Source organism: Cetorhinus maximus, chromosome 18 (genome assembly GCF_964194155.1).
Source record: "Cetorhinus maximus chromosome 18, sCetMax3.hap1.1, whole genome shotgun sequence".
Taxonomy (NCBI): domain Eukaryota; kingdom Metazoa; phylum Chordata; class Chondrichthyes; order Lamniformes; family Cetorhinidae; genus Cetorhinus; species Cetorhinus maximus.
In genome coordinates, this window is record NC_135896.1 from 82,601,653 (window position 1) to 82,621,834 (window position 20,182).

Consider the following 20,182-nt stretch of genomic DNA (forward strand, 5'->3'; position numbering starts at 1 on the left):
GCACAGGTGTTGAAAAGTGATGAATCATGAATTCTCCACCTGTCACGAGCGTAGAGCAGGCTTGGTGGACCAGTCAACTTTCGATTGGCTGTAACTTACTTCTGGTTGGGTAAGTCAGGAACGATGAGGAAAAATTTGAGATCCCCAGTTTGGAGATCCTGAGAGTCTGAACAAGTTCAAACAGCGAGAGGATTCTCCACTGGAGTAACCAAAGTTGCAGCTGTTTTATCTATACCAAGTTACACCCAAATATCTGCCCGATCTCATTTGAATATTTCCAAAATCAAAATTGGCATAAAAGGGTAAAAACAATCAGCGTCCAAGGAAATGCCAAACCCAAACCATTCAAGTCTTAAAATTAACTTTCAACTTATATGACTTTCATTCAGACCAGTCAGGCACAGCAATCGGAGAATCATTTAAATTGTTAATGTGCTTTATACCTTGCCATCAAAATCCAAATGAAGAAATAGATACTACAAAGCAAGGCTCAGCAAAGATAAGCATGCGGGAAAAAAATTACATTTGATCGACCAGAAGAATGACCTTCTTTCCTTGCCTTGGCTGAAAATTGGGGTGTAATGTTGGGAGCTCTTGATCGCAAGATACTCGCATTGACAGTCTGGAAGGGTGTGGGGATGGGGGGCAGGGGAGATGTTATTGTTGGGGGGCAGCTTTGTGGGTAGGTCAGTTTTGTGAGGGGGTCAGTTTTATTGTGAGGGGGATCAGTTTTTGGGGGGAGGGGTCACTTTTAAGGGCAGGCATTCATTCAAGGTTAGATGGATGGACACATAAGATCTTGCGTGTTTCGTAGTATGAGTGTAACTCACCCTAAATTTCATAATCTTTTAGGCTATGTGATTGGTTTGCACCCAGAGTTTGTGGGTGCACAAACGTGGAGGAAACTCCAAGCTGAGGTGTTTTATGTTCTAGTGTGAACCTTGTAGGACTGATTCAGAATTGACCTCTGCCCTCTTGGAGGCAGATTTGATCGTTGGTCTCCAACCCTTCAGAGTGTGGAAGCAGAAGAGGAACAGGGGGAGAAATAGGTTTCTGGGCCCAAAAGAGGTGTGATTTAAGCGCCTGTCAGAATCAGGAGGCCTGAAGTCACCTGAAATTGGGCCTTGGACCTCACAATACAGGCCAGTTACTGGCACCTCCCATGCCTCCAGAGTAGGGTTAACAACCCTGGTTGGACATAATCCTGGAGATTTTATCACATGACGTCCTGATTCCAATGGTCCCACCCCCACACTCCCACCAGGGCCAAGGCGAGAAATCATGGGTCCTGGTGCTCCTCCTTTTTCCTGACCCCTTACTCCTCCCCACCGCCCCAAAACTTTAACCCTCCTCCCCCTGAATCATGAATGATATTTCTTTCCCCTTTCAAGATTCACCAAACAATTCACCTAACAATCATAGAAAGGTCCTAGTAAAATGATAATGCCCATTGTTGGCATCTGGTTACAGATACTGTCCGATATATATGCAGCATGGGTCATGAATGTTAAGAGCAGCAACAAAATAATGCTGTGTTAGTTTTTGTGTTCCCAATAGGTGATCCCACCATGACTATTAAACAAACCAGAGATTAAAAGTTTTACTTTAACTGCATCCTGCAATATAGTTAATTTGACTGCAAAGTATCCCATCAGTTATTTATAACACTGTGCAGATAACTGATCACTGATTTCAGTGACTGCCTTCATTACCATGTTCTGTGCATTCCATCATATGGGCATGGTGACAGTAACTTCAGATTTGGGGGAAAGATTCAATACTTGTAACCCAGATAAACTGCATAAGATATTTTCCATCTGTAGAAGCAGAAGAAGACTTTCTTCTGCCTGGGTGCATGATATTATTCAATATAATTATTTCATACAAGGGATGTAATTTGATTCTATTTTATCAATAATCTCACAGGGAAAAAGGTCAAATGACACATGAGCAACAAAGTGGAATGATTAAACAATATAGGTCTTCACTGTCAGTGAGAAGTGTCAGAACCCTCATGTGTCTCTGTGTGATACAACTTTTAAGAGGCCAGAGGACAAAGACTGAATGGTTCACAATTATATCTGTGTTTTCTTGATCAGCAAGTCTGAGGACTCTGCTGATTGCTGCTTCTCACTACAATATATTTTCAATATCTACTATGCAACATAACTTCATTGCGATATTTCAATACCTCAAGAAACTCATAAAAAGCACCAAGATAGAGTGGGATAATAGGTAAATAGTAATATGACATCTTTTGATTGTCTGCTCCTATCACTGCTTGCTTATCTCCACAACCACCCCACCCTCAACTTCTCTCTCCCCCCGCCCGCCACCTTAGACCAGCTTATATTTCACCTCTCTCCTAACTATACTTCAGTTCTGCCGAAGGGTCGTGAGGACTCGAAACGTCAACTGTTTCCTTCTCCACCGATGCTGCCAGATATGCTGAGTTTTTCCAGGTAATTCTGTTTTTGTTTTGGATTTCCAGCATCCGCAGTAGCTTTTAGCTTTTTGTTTTTAAATAGTAATGTGGTTGACTCTTAAATGTGTAATAATTACCCAGGGATGGGTAATAAATGCTGGCCTCGACAGCGACACCCACATCCCATGAACGAATAAAAAAAAGACAAAACGTCAATGGAAGAGACTCTTGAGAATCTTATGCAGTATAAAACAGGTTACTGATTCACTATGAGCCCATTACACATGCCTGCCCTAGCACTTTCACCCCACAAAGCCCGCTCACAGTAAACTTTCATTAGCAACAAAATAAACAGAACTCCAGCCATGATTCCACCCTCTATTTGCAAAATAATTATGGATGACAAAAGCCATCCGGCCCAGCTCATCTCATCCATCCCAGAATAATATGCATAGGAGCAAGTGTAGGCCATTTGGCCCCTTGAGCCTGCTTTGCCGTTTGATAACATTGCCTCCATTATACCCGTGACTACAACTCAAAATTACTTAATTGGTTGTAAAGTGTTTTGGGACACCGTGAAAGGTGTTGTACAATTGTAGGTTTTGTCTTTCTTTCATTACACCTACATTCAGTAAGCAGAGTGACTGTAGCAATAATGAAATTGGAGGCTCAATGCTGATTCTCTCAGGATAATTAATCACAGAGCAATCAACTGATGTTTGCAAAGTGGCTACAAAGAAATTACTACATTTACAAAATCAATTCCACTCTATAGCAAAACTCCTCCCCACTCCCCCCTCCAACCTCCCCCCAAGTCCCCTCCAACCTCCCTCAGCCTCCTCTACAATCTTCCCCCATCCCCTCAATCTCACCCTCAAACCCCCTCCAATCTCCCCGAAGCCTTCAATTTCCTCACGATCTTCCCTCCAATCCCCACTAACTTCCCACACAAACCTTCCTCCAACCACCCTCCAACTCCACCTAACCTCCCCACAACAATCCCTCCCCAGCCTCCCACCACCTTCCCCCCAACCCCCCTGAAACCTCGCCCCCCCCCAATCTCCCTGTAACCTTTCCCCAACCCCTCCTCTAATCTCCCCCAGTCCCCCCAATCTACCCCCAAACCCACCCCCGCCCCCCCCACCACACACACCACCTCACCCCCCACCCCCGCCCCCCCCCACCAACACACACACGCGCACACACTCACACACACACCACCTCACCACCACCCCCCCCCCCCGCCCCCCAACCACCAACACACACAAGCACACACCAACACACACACATATATACACAACATCCAATTGGTTCTAAAGTTATGGGGATTGTTTCAAGAAAGCATTCTCTCCTGACAGTCGCTGCACTGCTGCTGAACTTCAGTGGATTTCTGGCAGGCTTTTCAAAATAAAAAATCGGAATCACGAAGCTGCCCAAAGGTCAGGAGCAGCAGCGCAGCAACTCAGTGAAACTGACACTGACAGAGCAGAATTCTAAAAATCGGAACCTTCAGCCCGACAGAGACACTTGTTTCAAGCCGGTCTGTCAGGTCTGCAGCTCTGCCTGCTCAGTGTGGACGATGAGAAACTCTGTTTATAACACTGAGACCGCCCCTACCCATCACCCAGTCCCCGTGCCCCAGTGTTTGGCACCTTCTGCACCACCCCCCTCCCTCTGGGGCCCTGACTCCTACCATTGTTTATCTGAGATGCCCATTCTCACAGGCCCCCAGCTCCCTGCTCCAATTGGAAAGTGAGCAAACTCATTGTTACTCAACTTGGTGCTTCTCAACAGTCAGTCCTACAACCTTCTTCCCATGTTCAGTACTTTCGTAACTAACAAATAAAAACGTTCAAAGAAAATTTTATAAAAGACACAATTCTTTCAAAGCTTCTCTGATTCTATCCTTGGAATGCTTGTGGCAGTGTCTTGGACATTAACCTTCAATTCCTGGAGACTCCAGGACAACACTGCAGAGTTGTCAACCCAGTGTCAGAAACAACTAATCTAACTGTCGGGGTCATAATTGATCCCTCATCGAATGACCCTCAGGAAGGGGGAATGTGCGGGGTGGGGGATGCAATGTAAAGAAAGGGTTAATTCTTTATGGTTGCTTTTGTCTTTTAAGTGAGTTTTAATGTTCAGTGAGAATCAAAAGTTTTGAGACAGAGATTTTAGTTGCAGCTACAAACGTTCTTTGTCTGACCAGATGTCCCCCTTGGGATTAACTCCTCCAAGAACACATTTGCGCAAAGCAAGTATTACCTTCCCTGTCAGAGAGTCTTGGCTCCCTGTAACTGTCTTCAGTTGAATGATTTTATTGACAGTTCAGGCATAATGAAGCCTTGATAAAGTTTAAGGAATGATTCTTGTTAAAACTGGAGCTAATGCAGCTTATTAGATGAGGTAATGTGGGAACTATAAGGATTTTCACGTGGCCAGGGTGACATAAACTATTAAAAGTGGGGTGGAGGGGGATTGTTGGAATAGCCACTTCAGAATTTGACATTTGACTGGCCATTAACCCTTCGAACTCAAGGCCTGTCTGTGTGAATTCTCTGGTATCTTGTGTCACTGTGAGTGTGCCTGTAACTATATGTGTAACTGTGATTAATAACAGTTATTTAGTATGCGGGCGTTCGGGACTTTAAGGGTTAATGTGTGACTGGGGAAAAAGTACCGCCCACATTATGATGTAGAGAGTCACATGGGAGTAGAAGAATATAGCGGTGAGTCTGGTAGAAGTCGGCATGAAGATAGCACCCAAGCAGGACTGTATCTTATATATATGTATATGGTTATGTGTTATTAATGAACAGTTATTGTTCAACCATACAAACCTCAAGACCTCTTCATGAGACAACGTACAACCTTATAACAGTTATTACTATAGGCTTCCTATGATTGCCAATATATTTGGATCCTATTATCATGAGGGATTACTTATAAACTTATAAGAACATCCACTCCTTAACAGGAGTGAGGGTGTGGGGCTATGTGAGATCGCCAGAGGCCCTGACCTCTAGTGTAGAGCTGGAAGGAGCATTTTCTAAGGCAAACCTTCCACCACAGAGTTAAGATATCAAGTTACCTTTCCAATGACAGGCATCCCTTGACAACTGTAACTAAGCTGCCCCTGATGGAGTCAGAAATTGGTGCTTGATCAATGCTCTTCTCAGTCTGTCACATCAGGCCTATCATTAGTGTGCAGAACCATCTGTCATCTGCTGTAAGCACCACTTATCTTTCTGTGACTCCCACCCCAACCTGATTCTTCATCTTCTCAGTTTGGCTGCTTCTATCATTGGGAACTTCTAATCGAAAGTGCTGCACAACAGAAAAAAAAGACCCAAGCCCACAGAGCAGTGGAGACACCAGCAAGATACTGTGGAAGGTCAAACCCTTAAAAATAAAAGAACCGTACAAAGGGTCATGCTTGGGATCGGACAGAAGGTTAGAGGGAGAAGTCAAGATACAGATGATTCAACATGACATGGTCACCTCTCCAGGTGATTCAGTAGGCAAACAGACACTGTTTGACATACAAAGCAACAAATATCAGATTCAACTCTCTGCCTGTGATTTGTTAGTCAGGACAGCAATTGGAGTAACAGCTGCCCTTACCCAGGATTAGGTGGGGGAGTAATCAGTCAGGTTTCCTACCTGTCAGGTACTTCTGACATGTGTCAGCTGTGGGTAGCACTCTTGCCTCTGAGTCAGAAGGTTGTTGGTTCAAATCCCATTCTGGAAATTTTGAACACAGACTCTAGACTGATACTGCAGGGAATGCCATTATTTGGGTGAGATATTAAGATTGAGGCCCTGTCGACCCTGTCAGGTGGACATAAAAGATCCAAAGCCATTATTTTTTAAAAATGCAAGTGTTCTGGTCAATATTTATATCTCACAGTTGCGTCATAACAACAGATCATTTGTGGGAGCTTGCTGTGTGCAAATTGGCTGCCTGGCCACCAATATTATAACACTACTGTAGTGTTAAGTTGTTCTATGTTTGATTATGTAAGTTTGTTTACTATTGATGCCACTGTGCTTGATTGGTTAAGCCTGGGTGTGGAATCAGGGAAAAGTGAACAAAGTTTTCACTTGCTATCGATCTGGCCCTCGCCCTGGTCATTCACCTTTCCCGACTGAGCTAGCCCAGTGCTGGTCCTCTCGACGTGTTGTCCTACTCACCATGAGGGATCTGTCTGTTTATCAGTTCTTTACTTGAGCACTATCTCTGCACTGTGTCTTCAAAGTTTTTCTGCACAGCCAGCATGCCGCAATTTCAGCACTCACCGACGCTGTGACTTCATAGAGGTCAGACCAAAATGTCGAGGGTTGTTTCATGCAAAGTAGCATTATCTAAGACTGTTCACTATCTTGTACCTGTACTTAATCTTACTGCCAGGCTGAGCACCATGGTGTTTAGAAGGAACCACTGCTGCACACCATGTCATGTGTGTTATAATGATATAAAAGCACCAATCATGCATGAGGGATTGGGTAAACACGTTATGGGTTCACTTATTGAGTCTAGACACATGTGAGCAGAAATACATAGATAGAAAACTTGAAGACATCAGAACTGCAGAGCTGTATGTGTGCTGTGCTCTGCTTAAGTGCAAAAGCAAAACAAACTGGATCACATGACACACCTCCTTGCTAGTGATGTCATGCAGCAATCCCTTAAAGGCATATTACAACACCTGTTACACACATAGAAACTAATGTCATCTCTGCATTGCTCTGAGATAAATAAAAATACAATAAATACTATACTTGAAAAATATTTAACTGGCGGTAAAGTGCTTTGAAACATCCAAGGTCATGAAGAGCACAATATAAATGCAAGTCTTACTTTTTAATTAGTTGTCGAGTGATCCTATCCATGGTTAACAGTAATATAGGGCTAGTGAGGAGTAGCAGGGCTGGGGAAACAGTCTGGAGACTTGCTTGGTGGGTTTGGAGATCAGCAGAGTGTGTATGGTTTATGAAGTTACTCGGTTTGATGGGTCTTTTCTTACCTCGTGCTTTCTTCTGTTCAATTTGACTGTTAGATGCAAGACTAATTAATTCAACAAATTCATTTGTAGAATTTCAGTATGGAAAGGACATATGTCCTGCTGTCAGCCTCCACTGGAAACCCAACAGCAAGATTAACCATCTCCAAACCAAGCTACTGAGGAATGCACACAGCTAAAATATTTTGGTGACCTGATGTGTCTTTGCAGAAGAGGTCTGGAAACAGATGCAGTGATCAAGGTTCATCTTAAGCAACTGTGTGATACAGCATTCTGTGCTCTATAGGCTGTTCCCAGGGACACACAGTGAGATAAACATCAACTGCAGCTGGAGGACCATCAACTTGGTGAAAGACACTCTTTGGTCTGCCTGAAACTTGTTGGTTTTCCAGTGTTAAGAGCTGTCCGTGACCAGGTGTTGCAGACTGACACATTTCAAGGTCCTGGGCTAAGTGTAGAAGGACACACTAAAGCTTGGGGCAGTCGCTGCAAATGCTCAACGGGGAAAGGCCATTGTCTAATGCCCTCCCACCATAGTACACCAAGGGTCTGGAAACTGTGTAAAATCCATTGGGCTTATTGCACCAGAGAATGCTTGACATGAAAATGTCAATATACATTGTAAATATAACCTATAATGGAAGTGCAGTGAGGCACCTCATGTACTGTATTGAAAGAAATTGATCAGTATTGCATTTTATATAAAGCCAAACTTGCACTGTTACGTAATGTACTCCTACAAATTTTATGAATAAAGTATAATTTTGGGGAAAATGTATTTTGGTCACCAAGTGCACACCTCATTTATCTGAGTCCACATAGCTTATTCATAGTCTAAGACTGGCAACAGTCTAAGGCTAGGGGTCAACAAACGGACACAAGGGGTTTAACCATAGCTTATTGTACACAGCTTATTGCTATGTAATAAAAGAAAGAAAAATCATGAATTTACAGGCCTCATCTTCATGATCTCAGGAGTCTCAAAGAGCTTTACAGCCGACAAAGTACTTTTGAAATGCTGTCACTCTTGTAATGTTAGAAACACAGAAGCCAGTTTCTACACAATGTGACAATGGTCATATGATCTGTTTTAGTGAAGTAGATTGAGGATAAATACTGAGCAGCACAAACTCTCCTGATCTTCTTAGAAATAGTGCATCTACCTAAGAGGACAGACACAGTGTAATGTCTCACCAAAAAGACAGCACCTCCTCAGTACAGGTGTAAGAGCCTGGATTTTGTGCTCATGTCTCTGGAGTGGGACTTAACTCCACAACCTTCTGACGCAGAAACAAGTTTGGTACCAACCGAGTCAGGCACAGAGGGTCTTTTTAATGGGATAATGTAAACCTAGCCTATCATTTCTTAACTGTCTGAGGAAGTAGTTGCTTAGGAATCCAATTGAAATTCCAGCAAAGACCAGCTAGCCTGACAATCTGACCCATTTTTGGAAATGGATGAGTGTTAAACTAGCTTAAATTACATATTAAGCAGCATATTCTTTCCGTTATATAATCAATGGAAGTAATTTCACAGCATCATTGAAGTGGAGTAACACCTCTGATCGTTATAGTTACTGGCTGATGCCATGCACTGTACTCGATCAATAACGATCTGAAAATGCCAATTAATCACTTTCTTCATTATAAATCCACCACTCTTTTATGTCAAGCATTAATAACTAATAGTTATAAATTGTCCAGTCCACAATCTGGTCAAAAAGATGTGCCGGTTATTAATGAAACAGATTTTCAGAAAGTACTTTTCACTTGTAGAGGCCAGCAGATGTCTGCTGAACTTCCCCAACGAGCTGGGATTTTTTTTTTCTCACAGTACAGAGATGAGTGTATGCTCTCAGGTGGTGGGGTCATGATTCATCCTTGTATTACACACCGAGACAAAACCTATGTAATGTTCACAAGCTAGTCAGGGCTGAGGGAGGCAATTTGGCCCATTGCCATTCATCCATCTGGAAAACTCCTGTTGCAGCAGCCAATTGTTCCTCAAGTAATTCCATGGCCAAGACTTTCCCCCTGTCGGGTGGGCGCGGAGGGTGGGCCTGGGAGCGGCCGCAAAACCGGCTGCCTGTGATCGGGCCCCGAACGCGATTTCACACTGGGCGGGCCAATTAAGGCCCACCCAGCGTGAAACGTGACTCTGCACTGGCTGGGAAGGGCCGAGCGGGGGGGCGCTGGGCAGGGGCCTGTCGGCTGCTGGGTCCAATGGCTCCCCGGTGGCCGGTTTCAAAGCAGCCCAGGCAGCCCCAGAAAGGATGCCAGGGAAGGACGTCCGTCTGCTGTTCTTACAATGGACTCGAGTGCGGCTGCAAACGGCAGGCGGGAGGGCAGGTCGGGTGGGCACTCGGCCCCCTGTTTTTTTGGATGAGGCCTCACTGTCCTCCTGGAGGAGGCGACTGCCAGGAGGGACACCCTTGTCCCCAGAGCTGGGAGGAGGAGGTCATCGCACCTCACCAGGAGGACATGGGAGGAGGTGGCAGCCCTGGTGAGCAGCCATGATTTGGTGCAGTGCACATGGCTGCAGTGCCGGAAGCGCTTCAATGACCTGCTGCACTCAGGAAGGGTGAGTACTGTGTTCGCATAGGTCAGTGTGCCGTCCCCCCATGGACCTCAGGGGTGCCAACTGTCAGTGACACCAGAGCTGGCCAAGGGGGTGAGCCCTGGCTGCTTGGACTGAGTGCCTTGCGGCTCGAGGGCCACAACTCGGATGTGCCCTGCCAGGTGTTCCTCAGGTGGGGTTGGCCAGGCTGCAATGGTGCTGCAGGTAGAGAGTGAACTAATCAATGTCCCTCTGTCCTTTCAGGTGAAGACGAGCCATAACCAATCTGAGTGGGCCCGTACAGGCAGAGGCCCCCCAACCCGCTGCTGCTCAGCAGGTTCGAGCGGGACACCCTTGAGCTCGAGAGCTGGCAGGCTCCCCGTGCAACCGGGCGTGGAGAGCCGGGGGTGCCAGACGAAGGTAAGAGTGCAGTGCACAGAGGTGAGAGTGAGTGAGCGCTCTGGATGATGGCAGCAGCTCCCCTACCCCTCCACCAGTGACCATCGCATCTGAGGAGGCTGCGGTGACTGGGGAGATGCCAGCCGGGCCACTGGCCGCTTCCACCACCCAGACGGGGCCAGCACAGGCGCCACCGGCCAGAGGATGACCGCCAAGGTCATCAAGTCCAACAAGACAATAGAGTCAGCAGCTGTCTCCAATGCTGGCCCCAGCGAGGGGGTAGCATCTAGACATAGCACTCGCAAACATAAGTTAAAGGCACCATGAGCACAAAAGGGGCAGGTCACGGGTGATTTACATTCTTTTCTGTTTACCTTATCTATTCTGGTCTGGGATTGAAAACCAGAAGCGTTTATGTAAGTAGCTTTGAACTGTCAAAATGAGATAAATTTTGTTTTTGTCATGGTGTGTGTATTTTATTGGCCTTTTTGTTTTATTGGTACAGTGTACGTCACTATGTAATGCTGGGCATAAGTGGCTCTGAACTTTATTGCACAGGCACTGAGTGTTCCTTGGGTTCAAATGAAAGGCTCCTTTCAGACACCCGGGATGGAGGCAGCAGCCCAGGCATGTGGAAGAAGCTGATATTTGGTAGTTTAGCTGAAGGAGCATCGGATCAAGGCATCCCTGGTGTCCCTGCCTCCCTGGAGGTTACCGAGGTCTGCCTCCATGTCCTCAGCATTCTCCTCACTGTGCTCCTCTTCAGACTCACTACTGGACTCATCATCTGTGGCCTGTGCAGTTGCGTCAAGATCCTCTTCCTCCAGCGGGTCTCCCCTGGCCAGTGCCAGATTGTGGAGAGTGCAGAATGTAACTATGATCAGTGACACCCACTCTGGGGGATATTATAGTGCTCCCCCTGAATGGCCCAAGCATCAGAAGCGCATCTTGAGAAGACCTGTGGGCCTCTCTACCGCCGCCCTTGTGGAGGCATGACTCCTGTTGTACCGCTGCTCTGTCTCTGTTCTTGGATGGCGGAGAGACGTCATGAGCCACCTCTTCAACGTATAGCCCTTGTCACCCAACAGCCACCCACCCAGTCAGGCTGGAGCACTAAAGAGCCTCAGCACCTGGGAGTGTCTCAGGATGTAAGCTTCATGTGAACTGCCAGGGTACCTTGCACAGACTTGCAGAATCTGCCTCTTGTGGTCACACTCTATCTGCATATTCATGGAGTGGAATCCCTTCCTGTTGACAAAGGCACCCGGCTGACCTGCTGCTGCCTTGATAGCCACATATGTGCAGTCGATGGCACCCTGGATGCGGGGGAACCCAGCAATCGCTGCAAAGCCTCTGGCTCGCTCAGTCTGGCTGGCCTTGTCCATACGGTAAAGAATAAAGGTCAGTACCTGCCTGAATAGAGCTCCTGTCATCAGCTTGACACAACTGCGGACAGCTGATTGGGAGACTCCATACAGATCCCCACTGACCCAGCTGGAAAGAGCCGGAGGCATAGAGGTTGAGGGCCACTGTGACCTTCAGGGCCACTGGCATGGGGTGTCTACCCACACAGTCGGAGCTGATCTCAGGCATAATCATCTGGCAAATGGAGATCACAGTCTCCTTTGAGAGGCAGAGCCTCCTTCGGCATTGCACCTCAGACCAATTGAGGTAGCTGCATCGCTGCCTGTAAACCCTGGCAGCAGGATAGTGGCGTCTTCTGCAGCTTCTTCCACCTTGGACTTCCTGCTGGCCCTGCACTCCTTGTGCCTGTGCCTCTCCTCCCACAGGTCCCTCCCCTGGAAGCTGCACTGGGACACCTGGCCTCCTCTCCCTTCTGCCCCTCTCTTCCTCCTCAGAGGAGGTGCCACCAGCAGAGACCACAATCCCCATTACCAAGGGAAGGTCTGATACCTGGAAGGGTCCACACGGTCTGAATCCTCCAGGGGCCTGGCAGACAGCAAGGAGCCCTGAAATGAAGCCTGGAATTCTAAGGATGAAGTCCCGAACAGAGATGAAGCTGCCAAATACCAATAAGCAACCAGCTGCAAACTATCTCCAAATCTGCTCACCACTCACACTGGCAATGCTGTTGACCTTTTTTACCCTGTCCTTGGGTAAGGTTTGTGAAAATGTCGGATGGCCGCCTGCCCGTTTTGCCCGTGCGGCAAGCAGAAATTCGCACGGGCAAGGAAAAATCACCGTCAATTGGGCAGTTAAGGGCCTTAAGTGGCCTGTTAATTAATGGCGGGCGCCGCTCCGGCACCCACGCGCGCCTGCCGAGTGAAATATCACGCGAGTGCGCAATGACATCGGGACGCTCACCCAACGTTATCGTGAGCTATTTTATTCCCGATCGGGTCAGGCCCACGCCTGCCTGCAGGACGAAAAATTCTACCCCATATTTCTTCTTCCATCATCCTAGCCATTCCCTGAGTGTCAGTTGTAGCTCAGTGGGGCTTGTACCTTTACTGCTGAGTCCGAGGTTTTGTGGGTTCAAGTCCCCCTCAAGGAGATTTGAACACAGAATCAAGGTTGGTACTCCCGGGTGGGAGCTGCTCTGTTATTTGGAGGAGATGTTAAACTGAACTCTGGCTACCCTCTCGGGTATTACACGGAATTATTGGAAGAGTAGGTGAGCGCTCCTCAGTGTCCTGGCCAATATTTATCCCGAAATCAACACCACTAAAAAGAAAAGATCATCTGCTTATTTCTTTCTTTACTGTTTATGGGACCTCGCTGAGTGCAATGAGTGTTTCCTACAGTGAAAAGTAGTTTTCGCTATAAAGTGCTTTGGGATGTCCAGAAGTTATGTAAGTTTTTTTTTCTATTTCTCTGCTTATCTCTCTCTTTTTGAGTTGGTGAAACTCCCTAGTGTCAGCCCTAAATTCCTAAATTTACCTTGTAATAGTTTGAACCCGTTTCCAACTCAGCCAGTTTACTTTAAGCTAACATTCTTGATTTACCTTTCCATAATATTTATCATCTTGTAAATGTCCATAAGATTACCTCATAGTCAGCTCCTGCTTGAACTGTAAAGCTCAAACCTCTCCAGTCTTTCTGAATCACATTGCACAATCCATACTCCCGCGCTCTCCTAATACCCCTTGTTGCCTTTAGAGTCCAGAAATCTATCTATTTCCTTCTTAAATATATTCAGTGACTTGACATCCACAGCCTTCTGTGGTAGAGAATTCCACTGGTTCACCGTCTGCTGAGTGAAGAAGTTTCTCCTCATCTCAGTTCTAAATGGTCTACCCTGTACCCTGAGACTGTGACCCCTTGTTCTAGATTCCCAGCCAGAGGAAATCCCCGCATCCAGTCTGTCCATCTGTCAGAATTTTATACGTTTCAGTGAGATCTCCTCTCATTCTTCTGAACTCAGATGAATACAGGCCCAGTTGGCCCAATCTTTCCTCAAACGACAATCCTGCCAACCCAGGAATCAGTCTAGTGAACCTTCGCAGCACTCCCTCAATGGCAAGTAATTTTTCTAAGGTAAGGAGACCAAAACTGCACACAATACCCTAGGTATGGTCTCAACAAGGCCCTGTACAGTTGCAGTAAGACATCCTTGCTCCTGTACTCAAGTCCTCTCGCAATGAAGGCCAACATGCCATTTGCCTTCTTAACTGCTTGCTGCACCTGCATGCTTGCTTTCAGTGATTGGTGTACATGGACACCCAGGTCCCTTTGTACATCAACAGCTTCTTTTGCCAATTATCTTCAATCTGTGCTCTCTCGTTCTCGATCCTTCCACCAGTTTTTTTTAACCCATTCACAGGATTTGGGTGCTGCTGGCTGGGCCAGCATTTATATTCCTCATCCCTAATTGTCCTCAAGAAGGTGGTGGTGAGCCGCTTTCTTGAACCACTACAGTCCATGTGGTGTAGGTACACCCACAGTGCTGTTAGGGAGAGAGTTCCACAATTTTGAACTAGCCACAGTCGAGGAACAGTGATATAGTTCCAAGTCACGATGGTGTGTGGCTTGGAGGAGAACTCGTAAGTGGTGGTGTTCCCATTTATCTGCTGCCCCTGTTCTTCTAGGTGGTAACCCCAAGGATGTTGATACTGGGGGATTCAGCGATGGTAATGCCATTGAATGTCAAGAGGGGATGGTTGGATTCTCTCATATTAGAGACGGTCATTGCCTGGCGCTTGTGTGACATGAATGTTTCTTGCAACATAGCCAAAGCCTGAATGTTGTCCAGGTCTTGCTGCATTTGGACATGGACTGCTTCAATATCTGAGGAGTCGCAAATGGTGTTGAACATTGTGCAATCATCAGTGAACATCCCCACCTCTGACCTTATGATGGAGGGAAGGTCATTGATGAAGGCGCTGAAGGTGGTTGGACCTAGGACACTACCCTGAGGAACTTCTGCAGTGGAACTGAGTGTCCTGGAACTGAGATTATTGACCTCCAACACCCACAGCCAACTTTCTTTGTGCTCGGTGTGACTCCAAACAATGGAGAGTTTTCTCCCTGATTCCCATTGACTCCAGTTTTGCTAGGGCTGCTGGATGCCACACTCAGTCAAATGCTGCCTTGATGTCAAGGGCAGTCGCTCTCACCTCACCTCGGGAGTTCAGCTGTTTTGTCCATGTTTGAACCAAGGCTGTAAGAGGTCAGGAGCTGAGTGGCCCTGGCGGAACCCAAACTGAGTGTCAGTGAGCAGGTTATTGCTACTTAATAGCACTATCAGCGACAAATTTCACCACTTTGCTGATGATCGAGAGTAGACTGATGGGGTGGTAATTGGCCTGGTTGGATTTGTCCTGCTTTTTGTGTACAGGAAATACCTGGGCGATTTTCCACATTGCTGGGTAGATGCCAGTGTTGTAGCTGTACTGGAACAGCTTGGCTAGGGGCGTGGCAAGTTCTGGAGCACAAATCTTCAGTACTATTACCAGAATATTGTCAGGGCCCTTAGCCTTTGCAATATCCAGTGCCTTCAGTCATTTTTTGATATTACAGGGAGTGAACCGAATTGGCTGAAGACTGGCATCTATGATGCTAGGGACCTCAGGAGGAGGCTGAGATGGATCATCCACTTGGCACTTCTGGCTGAAGATTGTTGCAAATGTTTCTGCTTTATCTATTGCACTGATGTGCTGGGCTCCTCCATCATTGAGGATGGGGACATTTGTGGAGCCTCCTCCTCCAGTGTGTTGTTTAATTGTCCACCACCATTCACGACTGATGGGGCAGTACTGCAGAGCTTAGATCTGATCCATTGGCTGTGAGATCGCTTAGCTCTGTCTATTGCATCCTGCTTCCACCGTTTGGCCCGTGGTGTAGCTTTGCCAGGTCGACACCTCATTTTTAGATATGCCTGGTGCTGCTCCTGGCATGTCTATTTGCACTCTTCATTGAACCAGGGCTGATCTCCTGGCTTGGTGGTAATAGTGGAGTGGGGATATGCTGGGCCATGAGGTTACAGATTGTGTTTGAGTACAATTCTGTTGCTGCTGATGGCCCACAGGGCCTCATGGATACCAAGTCTTGAGTTGCTAGATCTGTTTGAAATATAACCCATTTAGCATTTCCATAGAGCTACGCAACACGATAGAGGGTATCCTCAGTGTGAAGATGGGACTTTGTCTCCACAAGGACTGTGAGGTGGATAGATGCATCTTCAACAGGTAGATTGAGGGGTCAGGTAGATCTCCCCCTCTTGTTGACTCCCTCACCTTCTGTCACAGACCTAGTCCTTTAGGACTCGGCCAGCTCGGTCAGTGGCGGTGTTACCGAGCCGCTCTTGGTGATCAACATTGAAGTCCCCCACTCAGAGTACACTCTGTGCCCTTGCCACCCTCAGTGCTTCTTCCAAATGGTGTTCAACATGGAGGAATACTGATTCATCAGCTGAGGGGAGAAGTAGGTAACCAGCAGGATATTTCCTTGCCCAGGTTTAACCTGATGCCATGAGACACCATGGGATCCAGAGTCGATGTTGTGGTCTCCCAGGACGACTCTCTTCCGACTCTATACCACCCTGCCACCACTCTGTCGGGTCTGTCCTGTCGGTGGGACAGGACATAGCCCCAGGGATGGTGATGGTGGTGTCTGAGACATTGTCTGTAAGGTATGATTCCGTGAGTATGACTATGTCAGGCTGTTGCTTGACTAGTCTGTGGGACAGCTCTCCCAATTTTGGCACAAGCCCCTTGAATGTTAGTAAGGACTTTGTAGGGTGTGCCCAGTCCTGTTAAAGATGTTGTTTCTGGTGCCTAGGTCAACTGGATGGTCCACCCATTCATTCTTCTTTCATTCTTTTTAGACTTCCTAGTGGTTTGATACAACTGAATGTAAAGTCACATGTAGACCAGACCAGGTAAAGATGGCAGATTTCATTCCCTAAAGGACACTAGTGAACCAGATGGGTTTTTACAACAATCAATGATAGTTGTCATGGTCACCATTACTGAGACTAGCTTTATATTCCAGATTTATTAATTTAATTTAAATTCCACCAGCTGCCGTGATTAGCTTTGAACCCATGTCCCCAGAGCAATAGCCTGGGCCTCTGGATTGCTAGTCCAATGACATTACGCCACTGCGTCCCTATCTACTCTGTTCAGACCCACTCATGGTTTTGAATACCTCTATCAAATCTCCTCTCAACCTTCTCTTCTCCAAGGAAAACAGTCCCAACTTCTCCATCATGTCTAGGTAACTGAGGTTCCTCATTCCTGTAACTATTCTCATGAATCTTTTCTGCACTCTCTCTAATGCCTGCACATCTTTCATAAAGTGTGGTGCCCAGAGCTGAATGCAATACTCCAGTTGAGGCTGAACCAGTGTTTTATACAGATTTGACATAACTTCCTTGCTCTTATACTCTATGCCCCTATTAATAAAGTCTGGAATATTGTATGCTTTATGAGCTGTTCTCTCAGCCTGTCCTGCTATCTTCAATGACTTATGCACATATACACCCAGGTCTTTCTGCTCCTGCATGCTCTCTAGAATTGTACCTTTATTTTATATTGTCTCTTCACGGTCTTCCTACCAAAATGAATCACTTCCCACTTCTGTGCATTGAACCTGATCTGCCACCTGTCCGCCCATTCCACCAACTTGTCCATGTCCATTTGAAATTCTACACGATCCTCCTCACAGCTCACAATGCTTCCAAGTTTCATGTCATCTGCTAAATTTTAAATTGCACCCTGTATACAAAAGTCTATGTCATTAATATATATCAGGAAGAGAAAGGGGTCCCTGGTGTAGTAATTATAGTTCTGATAAACATAGGACTGTAGCTTTAAGAATAATCCAGTGTTGTAAGATCACGTGATCTGTGTAAACCAATGAGTTAGCAGCACAGGGAACCTCTAGGGGGAGTTCTTCTTTGGTTATAAGGTTAGACGCACACATGTAGCTGCTGTTGCTGCCTTGTAAATAAAGTTCAATGTTTCCACCAAGAAAAGTTGCCTGGAAAATCTACTCTATAACACCTGTGGAACTCCATGACAAACCTTCCTCCAGTCCAAGAAACATCCATTAACCAATACTCTCTGTTTCCTGTCACTCAGCCAAATTTTGTATCCATGTTGCCACTGTCGCTTTTATTTCATGAACTATAATTTTGCTCCCAGGTCTGTGGGGCAGCGCTGTATTGTTACAATCAGGTGAGGAGGGACAGACTGACTTTCCTCTTTTCCCAGCAGGTTATTTTAAAAGGATATGCTTGCTAATTCACAGTGTGTTTAACTGTTTACATGCTTTGATTGTAAAAGACACATGTAGAAATGTTTCCTTTTAAGTTTTTTTAAAAATAAAAGGGAATAGTATTTATTGTAGTTAACACCCGGTCTAAATAAAATAAGAAAAATGCTCCAACATTCGTGCATCCACAAACTCACAAACTCAAACTCACGCACACACAGACATACATACATACATCACAAAATGGGGGCGATAGATTAAGTAGTATTTTAAAGTCCAATAAAAGTTAGTAATATACAGATGTTGTAGGTTGATGACTTGGCTTGGTGGGCCCTCAGGATTCGGCATTGAGATGGTTTAAAGATATTGATGGGTGATTTATATCCATTCTTCTTGAGGCAGCAGCAGCTGGGGTGATTCTTAACACACTGCCTGCAATGTGTGGATGGCTATAACTGTAGACAGAGCTCAAACTTGCAGGCTAGTTGGAAAGAGGGAGAGAATGCCCCACTCAGGGGTCCTTCTTCGGTGTCACTTCTGCTTCTGTCCTGTGACCTGGAGAAAAGCAGTTTCTTAAACACAAAAGAGGGTTATTTGACTCATCACATGATCGCCTTACCACCTGTCTAGTTATCCAAGCATGGTCGCAGCAAGTGGATTCCAGATCCACAGTTTACATGATTAGGTCATGGCTGCATGAGCTCCTTTCTCAGCAAGAGTTCATTGTCTGAAGTGATTATGTTGAATGCTTGGTCCCCACCCAGAGAAGTACACAGGTGATTGTCTGGATGTTTTGTGAATGGGTCAGACGATGGGCCATTCACATTCCCTCAAGGTGATTGCCTATGATGGGCTTCTCTAGACAAGCTGACTCCATTTTAATGGCTTTGGAATTTGGGAGGTACAGTCATGCAAGTGTCCAGCCATCTTAGAAGCTGTTGTGTTAAGTTACTGGAATGCTGTTTTTAGTCTTTTAAAACTCAACCAGTGGTTTTCAGACCAAGAAATCCATAAAGTCATTTTCGATATAAAACATGGCTTTCTAACAGTATGAAATGCCTTTTGGAAGTCCATGTACGCCACATCAATAGCATTACCCTCATCAATCCTCTCTGTTACCTCTTCAAAAAAATCCAGTCAGTTAGTTAAACACAATTTGCCCTTAACAAATCTATGTTGGCTTCCCTTAGTTAAACCGCATATTCCCAAGTGACTATTAATTTTGTCTCAAATTATTGTTTCTAGAAGCTTCCCCAGCACTGACGTTTAACTGACTGACCTGTAATTGCTGGGCTTATCTCAACTCAAACAGCTGACACTAGGGCTGGTTTCATGGCTCCTCCAGCTGCTTGTCTCAGTATCCAGAGTTGGACATAATACTCTGGGGTGTGGTCTATTCAGACCTCTGTACTGTTTGATCCTGTCTTCCTGCCACTTGTACCCTACTTACTTGACTATAAGCCTTGCATCATCCATACATTTGAACTCAGCCACAACTCTGCTGCTTGGACCCTAACTCACATCAAGTCCCATTCGCCAATCACCACCACACCACCTTGTGCTAACTGACCTACAATGGCTCCCAGCCCGGCAATGCCTCAATATAAAAATTCTCATCCTTGCTTTCAAATCCCATGGATTCCATGCCCTTGTCCCTCCCTAAGTCTATAACCTCCTCCAGCTGCACAACCCTCGCAGATATCTGCGCTCCTCCAATGCTGGCCTCTTGAGCATCCCCAATTTTAATTACTCCGCCATTGGCAGCAATGCCTTCAGCTGCTTAGGCACCAAGCTGCAAGTTCCCTCTCTGAACCTCTCTGCCTTTCCACCTCTACCCCAACCTTTACAACACACCTCTGAACAGGTTGTCCTAAAATCTCTGTAAGTGGTTCAGTGTCAAGCTTTGTTTGATAAAGCACTTGTGAAGCATTTGGAGACATTATCCTATACAAGGAGCTATATTAATGAAAGGAGTTGTTGTTATAGCTGTTTGGGCTTGATTGGACATGAGTGTTGAGTCTACAAAGACTCCCAGGTGTCTTTCAGATTCATTGCTATTTCACCATTCATTAGAACGTGTGTCAACCATTACTTGTCTCTG